Here is an 11710-nt window from a genome sequence, read left to right as displayed (position 1 = left end):
AGGAGGAGGAGGAGGAGGAGGAGGAGGCTTAGACTTCAGTGGCAAGAGAAAGTCTGGGGTTATAGTGGTACTAAGAAGTCCAGTGGTGGTGTGGACACCATGCAGCAATGTGAGCACCAACCATAGTTGTTATTAGGACCACCATAGCCAGCATATAAGCACCTCCATTTTGGCTGGCCATGCAACTAGGTGCTGGTGGTTGGCAGGGAGCTCAAGGCCTTGCCCAGGAGCTCTTGGGGGTCATTATGGATCCACATGGACCTCCCAGTTTAATGAAAGGCCCTCCTGAATAGCTGCCTCCATGTTTGGAGTGAAAAGTATTTTGTCCAGTCACTAACCGATTTGACTCTTTTGCCCCAGCTCACATCTCAGTAAGGTAGGGAAAAAACTCCAGGCACACTCTTGGCTTCTGGTCATGGGGCACCATAAACCACAGAAAGGAAAGAAAGGAAGGAAGAGGTTGAATCTACTTCCTTCAGGCTGTCATTAGGCCTCCCATGGAGCTTTCCCACCATTTCTAAGTGCACTAAGAAAAGCGAAAGGCGGAGGGGGAAAAAAGGAAGCAAGAGAGCATAGATCTCACCTCTTGGGAGGCTCACCAACTGCTATGAGTCCAGAGGGCATCTACTAAGATTTTCAGGTTCTCCTGTCCTAGAACAAAGAATGAGACAAGGGGCATATGGATAATGATAGAAATAAAGACAGTTTAATTAAGAAAGAAAAAAAATCAACTCAAAATTTAATTAAAAAAAAATTCACTCCTGAGAATGGAAGTGGGCTGGAAAGCTGGTGCTGGTCCTGAATTTAAAAGCCCTGAATCACATGACTAGAAATTCCTACAGCCAGGTAGCCTGGAACTCACTTACATAGTGCTCACCTTCTCTAGATTTTGGAAATCACAAGACTTTTCTGTGCAAGCTCTGTTTTGGAACAAGTAGTTTTTGTGGAATGCTCCTTCCTCTGTCAACTGGCTTCTTTCATGCTAATCTTGCTGCCTTTTTCTACACCATACTCTCCTGCCAGTTACTCTCAAGATGGACAATATGTTAGACCATCAAAATGCAATAAATTAAAGAACTAAGGTCTAGGTGACACATCTGCAATAGAATCTCTACAACTAAGGTTCATGGAACATAGCAGAATAAGGGGTAGAAAGAGGGCTAATGCACCCCTCAACTCTCACCATTGAGGATTCCATGTACATCAGAGGGCGGTGCACACAGAAGGTCACAATTAGCCAAATTTTGGAGAATAAGAGACTGTAGAGTGTAGGATGGGACTCCTACATGGTACGCCACCCATGGCTCAGGGACCAGTGTAGAAGAGGAGGCACAAAGATTGTAAGAGCCAGGGATGGTTCATGAACATGAGGAGGTGGAGGCTTCCAGGCCACTGGAGGCTTGCTCATGTGAGCCTGTGGTAGTGCCCAAAAGACATATATTGTGGCTAAAGATTTATCTCAGAAATGCAAGCTTAACACCTTAAAATCAATTAATGCAATAACAAACTATATTAATAGATTAAGAAACAAAAAAAAACCCTCCCACATGTTCATCTTAGATACAGCATGGGAAAATATCTTGAACAAGATTTGACAAAATTAAACCAACACTTTTCCCCAATAAAGATTTAAATTTAGGAAAATAAGGAAACCTTCTCAATCTGATTATGGGTATAAAAACCCCACAGCTAAGATCACCCAATGAAAGTTTAGAAGTCTTCCTCCTAAGATAAAGAACGAGAAAAATTTACAGCCGACATTTCTCTTCAACATTATACCATAGGAAATAGCCAAAGAGGGCTAGGAACATTAAATCAAAAGGCATCCAGGTCTAAACTGAGAAATCTAATCATCATCACTCACATATGGTATTATCTTATTTATACATAGCCCTAAATAATAAACAAATACACAAGTAAATCTTTAATGAGCTCAGCAAAATGAGCCAAGTGACAGTGGTCCTGAGACAGTGCTGAGCATAGCACTTCAAAGGCATGATTTCTTTTTCTTTCTTATTTTCTGCTTTTCCACTTTACAAATAGAATCAATGTATGTAAAATCCACTATGTTTCTGTATATTTGTAAAATATCCAAGAATGAAATTAAGAGGACAATTTTACTTATTACACCAAAAATAATAGAATACTTAAGACATACTTAAGATATCACTTTCTGTTTGATGTGTTGACATGCCTGTAGTCTCAAGTCGTTGGAAGGTTGAAGCAGGAGGAAATCTTAAGCCAATTGAAAAGGCAACAATTTTGGCAAAAAGCAATGTGGGAAGAGTCAGACGTTCCAATTTCAACAATTGCTATAACATAAGCTGGGTGTGGTGGTGCATGCTTTTAATCTCAGTAGAGGCAGAGGCAGGCGGTTCTCTCTGAGACTGGGGTCAGCTTGGTCTCCATAGGGAGTCCAGGCTATCTGGGGCTATAGGGAGACATTATTTGAAAAAGACCAAAAAAAATACTGTAACATGAGATTGATTAAATGGGATAAACTTGAAAGCCGCAAATTAAACTGCGTAATCAACTTATTTATTACAAGCTGTAAAGATCATTTAATGGATAAATAATTGTACTTTAAAAGTGATATTGAGAAACTGGATACACACACACATATATGTGAGCACACAAAAGAAACTGGATCTTGTCATACCATGTACTCAACATTCAAATATAGTACAATACACTCTTTTGCTGAAGACTTGACGTACTTTGGACACAGAACTTGGAACAACTGAGCTGGAATTATCTAGATGCCTCCATCCCAAAGACTAGCTTTCATAATACCAGAAGGTGCTATGCAGGATGCCATTGGAGAAAATTAATCAATGGTCCTACCCATACGTAAAGCCTATGAACCACAAAAATGACTGGCTCAGTAAGTTATTTCTACTGATGCAATAGTAGCACTTTTATCTTTTGGGTAATCAACAGCTGTCCAGTCGGACCTAAGGCCCACTAATAGGAGGAAATCCATGCATGGTACTGTAAACTTGGCTGCAGAGGTCATAGACCCCAGAAAGAGCCTAATTTGTAACTTTCCTACATGGATTCTGACTGTATTCTAAATACACATCCTTACATTCACAAAGGACACTCTCACCATTTATCAAAGAAACTTATTTTTGCACCAGAGACAATTATGAAATTCCACAACTGGTCAAGATGCAGAGAATAAGTGACTGTGGGGTGCCCAGCCCCACTGATACAGCTACAATGCAACCTCTACACCTAAAGCTCAGGGGACATCATGGAAGAGGGGATGGAAAGATTGTAAGAAACTGAGGGATGAGATCCTGCTGTTAGATAAGGCATTCTAAATATCTCCCATGAAATCTCCACAGTATGGTAGTCTAACAGGATCTGCATAATGACAAAACCATTTGAAATGCCAGTGTGGATGGGAAAATTTCATGGGATCCCACCTCAAGATGAAGAGCTATAGGTGATCCATACATGATGAGGGAGAGAAAATAAGGTTTAGTTCCCTGGTAGGTTGTCTAATCCCAAGTGGTGAACCCTAAATGCATGTACACAGGAGCTAAACTAAATAGACACATTGCATTTTATATATATACATATTTGTTTATAAGTGTATTTATGCATATGGAACAATAATAAAGAAGAGGACAAGAAGTTGAGTGGTGTCAGGGTGATGTGAAGGGGCTGGAATGGGACAGGAAGGGGTGGAAATGGTACAAATACAATGGTAATTTATAAAATTTTCAAAAAATAAAGAATAATTTAAAAAACAGCACAAAGTATACAAATGCTAGAACTAAAACTATAAAGCTTGTAGCAAATCTAATGTAAGATTCATATTTTCTTTTTGTTTTACAATGTGTATATAGGCCTCACACATTTGTAAAAAGAAAACTATGATCATGTCATGAATGGAGAGGTTTAGTGTTGTTAAAAGAAAAAAATAAATTGCAGAATGATGCATTTATATTCTTAATGTTTATAAAAATTTATGCAAATGAGCATATTTCTTTTCATGTAGAAAATACTTTGCAAAAATGTAAACCATTCTATTACTGATTGTTCTTTCCAGGGAGTGGATTGGGGCATTTAGGGGTTTTACTTTATATTATACTGAAACATTGGATTTGTTTTTTAATAAGCAGCATGTGTTTGACAATTAAAATTATCCAAAGACAGGGACTGGAGAGATGGCTGAGCAGTTAAGGGCACTGGCTGTACCTTGCAGAATACTTTGGTTCAGTTCCCAGCACCAACATGACCGATAACTCCAACCCCAGGAGATTTGACACCCTTTTCTGGCCTCTGCAGGCACTGCATGGCATGAGTACACTTACCTATGTGCAGGCAAAATGCTCATACACATAAATTTTTTAAAAAATGGATAAATAAAATTTTTTAAAATTCCAAGGACAACAAAATGTTGACATATCTAGTAAAATGGAGACCCAAGGAAAACCGCAGTTTCACTCTTCAAGAGCCACCCACCTTGGTTCAGGCACTTACATACCTGAAACTTATTTTGAACTGACATATTTTATACTTTTTGGACAGTCATTATGTAATGTTACAATCTTTCATTGACTAGGAGTTCTCTGATGAGGCACGGCTGGCTTCCCAGGGAGCCACAGGATCACTTGTCTCTGCCTCTTCTTTACTGGTATTGCAATTTTTTGCCTTCGCACCCAGCTTTTTATAGAATTGGGTTCTGGGGACTGAACTCAGCCATTTTCCCATCCTGAGAGTTAGCTTTTGACATTACAATGATCTCCTGTTGAGGTTCCCTTATCAAGAATGAACGTCTGGACGGGGGTGTGGTGTAAAAGTGCAGTGACAAGCACATCAGAGGACACAAAGGCACTTGCGTGTAAGATCTGCGTCTTACTCAATTCCCAGGTGAAAGTTCTGGAGTGTTTTGGGTTCCCAATATGGAGCAATTATGATAGCTCCTGGGAAAAAGAGCACCTTCAGGCTTTTATTTGTTTTTAAATTTTAATTTTGTTAAAATTTGCCCCCTATCCCCAACTGGCCTGGAACTTGCTCTATAGCCCAGGCTGGACTTGACCTCACAGAGCTCTATCTGCCTCTGCCTTCCAGGGTTGGAATTAAAGGAATGTACCACCACACCTAACATGATTTTTATATTTTAATCCTAGAACAACATCTCCCTCATTATCACAAACGCTGTGTCTTTAACCAACAACATGTGTTCAGTATTTCAGTCAACCTTTTACTTTATCAAGTGGTTTATAATCCATGTATTATTACCCTGCACTTACATACCTGAAATTTATTTTGAACTGACACATTTTGTACTTTTTGGACAGCCATTATATAATGGCAAATTTTTATTATCCTTGGCAGAAACTCGTATTTTCTTATTATTAGAACTGAAATAAGACCTTTGAAATGTCTTTCAAGTGAAAACCTTATTTGGAAATTTACCTATATGAAGTTAGACCAAGTAAACAAGAACTCTACCACAGCGGTTTCTCTTTTTAAGATTGTTATAAAATGTAATGATAGCTAGCCCTCATTACTGCTAAGCTTCATTGGGTCCTCACTTTTTCTCAGGTACTATTTCAGGTGACTGATCCTATGCGTATGTGTGCATGATGAATACTAACACATCATTATGTATGTAGAGCACACATCGACTGTGTATATGGAGGAGAGGTCTATCAATATTTTACAGAGTAGGAAATGGAAACACAAAGATTAAATAACTTGCTTACAAAGTTTTACTAAATGGCTTTATTAATATTTGCACCAGGGGCTGTGTGACTCCCGAGTCCATACTTTTGATATTAATTCCATAATTCTTGATAGCAAAAGAAATCCAACTCATGTTAGATTGTAATGAGATAAAATGGTTCATAGTATTTGAACCTTAAATATAGAGTTATAAGAACACTGAGAAAAATAGTTCATTTCCTGTATTGTGCCCCAAATTGTGAAGAAGTCAATGAACTAGCCATTCTGAACATTAAAAGAAATTATTTTAACCCAAACTTGAAAAGCATTCTTGTGTGTGGTATAAGGAAGTTGACTCTGAGCATAACAGAGCCATGTTGCACAACAATCTGGGATTGAAAAGGAAAGGAAGGAGTTCTTTTAGGCTGCAATTACCCAATTGGAATATTAATTCCATTTGTCTTCCTTTGAAGGATGTTTCATCTTTTGTTTTACTCCTTGGTGGTACATCCAATGACTGAAAACAGGATGTGCCTATAAAAAAGGCCAATTCCCAGCACCAAGGAGCAAATGCACATTCACTACTAATTGTCATTGAAACTGAGTTCCAAAGGAAACCAAAACAGCGAACAGTAATGTTAATAATTTAAAAACAACAACAAAAAAAAAAAAACAAAAAAGTCATCATTATATTGTGCAATAGGGAAAACAGGGAAAATATATTTGAAGGTTTAGGTTTCTTCCTCCAGAACTGAGAGTTCTAAAAGAGAAGAAACTTTGGACTGAGTGAGTTGTACTTGTCAGATCCAGTCTGTCTGATTTAGTAAAATATACAGAGGTGGAACAAGGCTTGTCTGTTTACTGGACACCATGCCACTGAAATGCTGAAGTCCACATACCCACTGCCCGTCTGAACCGTAGAAGCATTATTCACAGTGGACAACCTCTCCTTTTTGCACATCTCAGTAATGATAATTTAGCTATAGAACTCAATGTACCTTTTGCAGTGAAAGGTCAGAGAAAGAAAAGGAAGCTACTTTAAATTAAGTGTTAAAGAAATCTACCAGAAACAAAAAAAGATGCATTATGTCAATGAGGTCTTTATTTACATTCTACTGCGATGCAGTGTGTACACCCAGTTACTAAATCAGTTTACAAACAGAGACAGGAACTCTTTTATTGTGAATTGCAGCAGCATGGTACACAAGAGACTATTTACTTAATGTATTTGTTGCTGTTCTATTTACTGCAGAGAAAATATTGTACTTTATCATTTATTTCAGTTGAGATACTCTCTTTCTGAAGTCAGGAGTGCAGTCTCTGATGTTTTATTTAGTACTTAAAATCCCCAAACAAAAATGAAGACTCTTGTTACAAGATTCTCTTTGAATTTGCCATGCTTGAAGATTCCATTCTGTGATTCATTAACCAACCTCTGTCTAAGCATTGGAGGCTTTAGTTCTTTGCATGTCTAAGGATTATGAATTTAACCATTTCAGCTACATCTGGCTCCTCTCAGTGAGGGTTCCCGAGTATCTTACATGTGAAATTTCCTACACGTATGGATTGTGTCTGGCATTTTCTCTGCACATCAGCAAACACACAAATACTTAACATGTATTTCTTGATAATGATAATGAGAGAGAGGAGGATTACAGTAGATTAAATGTTGTCAAATATTTCTTTTTAAAAGGACAGATGCTTATTTTGGTTTATGTTTCTTTTCTATTAAGTAGAGACTTAAGACTTGACATCTTGGCATATAACCTAAGCAGTTGTAGTTTTAAAGGTCAGAGATGGAATTGGTAACAAAGAACTCCACTTTTAATTTCACTATATTAAATAAATTAAATTCATAAATAAATCCATCACATTTATCTTTTAGGGGTATGTGGAGAGTTCATTTAGGAAATCTGATGCTTCTGATAACCCTCTAAGCATCATGGTATCTTGAAATTCAAGTACATTTTATCCCCCATACCTAGTACACAGAAATACAAAAGATAATATGGTAGCCTACCTTCATTTAAGTACATCTTTCTGCATAAGTCAATTTTTCTGTACTCGTGTCAGTAATGATTATTAAAGCAGTTATCCACCTGATTGTTTTGGCAGTCAACATTACTGCTTACACATTTTTTTTTTCCTCAGGGTCAGTCATCATAAACTATTATGTTGTTAAGACAAATAGTCTGAAAGTCTGAGTCTATTAGCTGTCTACCACCGATGGCAAATAATTGCCAATTCATTGATTGAAGTGATGTGTTTCATTGCCTTGTAATTGTAATGAATCAGAAGATTGGGAGCAACTTACTAGAGTCATCTCAACACTGTATGGGGCTGCAAACAAGATGTTGGTGATTCTGTGTTCTACCTTAGAAGTAGGGGCTATCTTCCATGTTGACACAGTTGGAGAATTCATTTGGCTGAAATTTTAAGACTAAACATACAGCTTTTTGCCAGCCATAGAGAAAATGATGCTTTGAGAGTATAAGGTTTTAATAGTTTTTTCCTCATCTTTTCTTGGGATGTTTATATCAAAGTATTTCCCTTCTTCAAGGTGAGCAAGAATGTCTCTCCCTGCATTCTGGTAAGTAGGAATCTACTTAAGACAAAGTCATAAATGTAGTATCTTATCATCTTTGCCATTTGAAGTAAGTGGTCCAAGGATTTGATTGTCCCTTACTTTTACCATATTCTTTTGGTAAGACCAAGTCACAGGCTCTATCTACACTCAAGGTTAAAGGAGTTGGACAAGGATGTTACTCATCAGGGAATACTTCTAGATGTGTTTGATACCATGATGTAACAAAATAAGAGATTATTTCTCATTCATGCAAAGTCTATTGCAATTTTAAGTAACTATACTGGGCAATTTTCTTACATATGGAGACCCAGCCTTGCAGACTGCTTCTGTCATCTGACATTTTCATCTCAAATGAGATTTGGATCACTGTGGCAGGAAAAGGGGGGCTGTGAAGTCATACTAAAAGTTCACATTTTCATTTGTATTTACAATCAATTGATCAAAACTAGTCAGTCCCTTCCAACTTCAAGAGAAAGGGACTTGTAAGATCAAAATTCCCTATAGCAGGCATAATCAGCTATGAATGACCAGTCATAGTGTTTCCCAGAACTACCTTTGGAAGTCTTCCTTCATTTTATTTTTGATGGATTAGATAGACACATTTTATTAAATAAACTATGTTCCCAATTCTCATGTTAACATCTTCATCAATAAGACTATTTGGAGATAAGGGCCTAACAGAGACATTTGAAATAAGTGAGGTCTTGGGGGTGGGACCCTAATCAAATAACTGGTATCCTTATGAGAAGAAGACCTCAGGAATGTTTGCACACAGCACAAAGATGTCTGTTGGGCCAAGGAAAGAGACCCAGGAGGCTTTAAACCTGCCAGTACATTGACACCTTCATCTTGAAATTCCAGCCTCTCGAAATTTATTTCCTCCAGGAAAATAATTTTTGTTGCTTAAGACACCTACTCTGTGGTAATTTATAATGATTGTGTTAGAAAACTGATACAGCAAAAATATTTAACCTTTAATTTTCATGTTATAAGCCTCATATTTAAAGGTTTATAATTCACCTTCACTTATTTACTTATACAAATTAAAAACAACTTTTAAAATTATGTTTAATTTCAATTTTACAGATCAGGAGAAAAAGACTCTTACAGGCTTTCAGAAAACATTTCTTTTTATTTTATGTGTATGAGTATTTGGAAGTGCACCCATGTTGTACAATGCCCATGGGTGCCAGAAGAGGGCATCAGATCCCCTGGAGCTGGAGTTATAGATAGTTGTTAGCTGCCATGTGGGTGCTGAGAATTGAATCCAGGTCCTCTGTAAGAGCAGCTAATGCTCTTAACTGTTGTGCCATTTCTCCAGCCCTAAGAAGAAAAATTCTTAAGAGGAAAAAGTAGTTATGCATAATTATACAGTTAACCAGCAAATCAAGCTCAGTTTGTCTGAGTCTCTTTATTGTGTTTACTTTGCCTTCTCACGCAATCAAATTATCAATGAGTTGTTCCAGAAGATCTGGTTATTTAAGTCTATAAACACCACTGGTCTTTCTTTACAGAAGGACATTTGAACTAGCTTTCTACCTTGAGTTCGCTGAGATATGTTTCATGAAAACTTTAGCTTAATTAAAATTCCCACATAGCATTTATTTTAGTAACTGTAGCTTGGGATTTGACTATGGTCCCACATTTCCTGTGGTCTTGGAAAATAATATTTAAGGTGACCAACAACATGTTGTTCTTTTATTAGGCTTCTTTCCTCAATAGGCAGGTTTATTTATTTGTTCATTTTTTATTTTTTAATGTAGATTTTTATTGCATTTTTGTGCATTTCATACAATACATCTTAATCATATTTAGAATACCCTCCCTATCTGTACTCCCCCATAGCCCACCCACAGACTTTTCATGCATTCTGTCATATATGTTAAGACTGATGGAGTCAAGTTTGTATACCCAGATATTTCTTGGTCTGAGTTCATCCTCTGGAGCCTGTTCAGCCTATACAGGGTCACTCCCTTTAAAGAAGACCACCTCTCCCTCACCTAGCAATGATCATCTGCCAATAGTTCTGTGACTAAGGTTGGGGTCTAATGGCTATTTCCCCAGTCCTATGCTGGGTTTTTGTCTAACTGAGTTTGCATGAGCCTTGTGCATGCTGTCACCATTGCTTTGTGCGTGCTTTGTGAATGTCACCATTGTCAAGTTCACATGAGCAAGTTCCCAGAGGCCTGGGAAACTTTCCCTTTAGTCATGCACCATCTCTGGTTCGTACAATCTTTCAGCCCCCTTTTCCACAATGTCCCTGAGCTCTGGTGGGTGAGTTGTAATATGAGTTCTATCCAGGGACACACACTCAGCAGTCTTTTATTCTCTACACTTTGGCCAGTTGTGATCTTTTGTGTTCATCATATTCTGTTACATGAGAAAGTTTCAGTGGTGAGAGTTGAGTGATACGTTAGCATTCTCTCTAACCCTGTTCCATGAACTTTAAGTGTAAAGGTTCCATTGTATGTTCCATGTCACTTAGGGCTGGGAATCTCACAGACACTTACCATCCTTGTGTGACCAGTTGTGAAATGGCCAGGTTTTTACAAGTGGAACATTGGGGAACCCTAATTTGGGCAAATTTTGTTGTAGAATTGTAAATAGGCTTAGGAGAGTGAATTCTTCTGCAAAGGAGAATAATAAAGTAATGTCCCTCACTCTCATTAAGGGTTAGTCTTCTTTTGTGCATTCTTCCACAAGGTGAGCAATCACTAGCTTCTGTGGTACATTTAACATAATTAATAAATGCATTTGTGTTTGTAATGATCCTTCTTGCCCTTTTGTTCATGCCACAAAGCCTGTTCGCCTCCACACCTATTTTCTTTCCCGACAACTTCTATCTCTCTTTAAAGCATACTGCAGTTCATTAAATATTCAGGGGGCCAATTTTGCTAAGTTCATACAGTTCATTCATAGTTCATAAATAATCCTTTCTCTCTCTTTCCTATTTTCCAGAAGAGTTTAATCTATTTTTCTTGTGTTTATTTTACTATAGACATTTGTTTAGCAATACCTGGTAACAGTTTTCTTGAGGTATTCCAGTGGTCACCAGGCTTAGCTCTTCTGATATTCTACTGCATTCCACTTTTATTTCCTTTAAAATGCATTTTATTCATTTAGTGTGTGTGCTTGTATGCACATGCATATGCCGTGATCAAAGGAAAACTTGCAGAAGTTCGTTCTTTCCTTCTACTCTTTGGGTTCTGGCAATTGAACTCGGGTCATTAGTCCAGGTGGCAAGCACCTTTACACATGAACCACCTGGTTGGCCCCCTTACTTATTTTGATGGAGCTGTTTCTCTTTTGCTTGACTGTGACAGAAGTTAATTTTCTAGCCCATTTCACCATCACCACCACCATGGTGGTTTGAATAAGAAACATCCCCCATAAGCTCACTTATTTGAATACTTGATTCAAAGTTGGTGGCACTGTTTAGGG

This window comes from Nannospalax galili, unplaced genomic scaffold (assembly GCF_000622305.1).
Source record: "Nannospalax galili isolate Female #2095 unplaced genomic scaffold, S.galili_v1.0 scaffold1181, whole genome shotgun sequence".
NCBI lineage: Eukaryota > Metazoa > Chordata > Mammalia > Rodentia > Spalacidae > Nannospalax > Nannospalax galili.
This window is presented reverse-complemented; position numbering follows the sequence as displayed.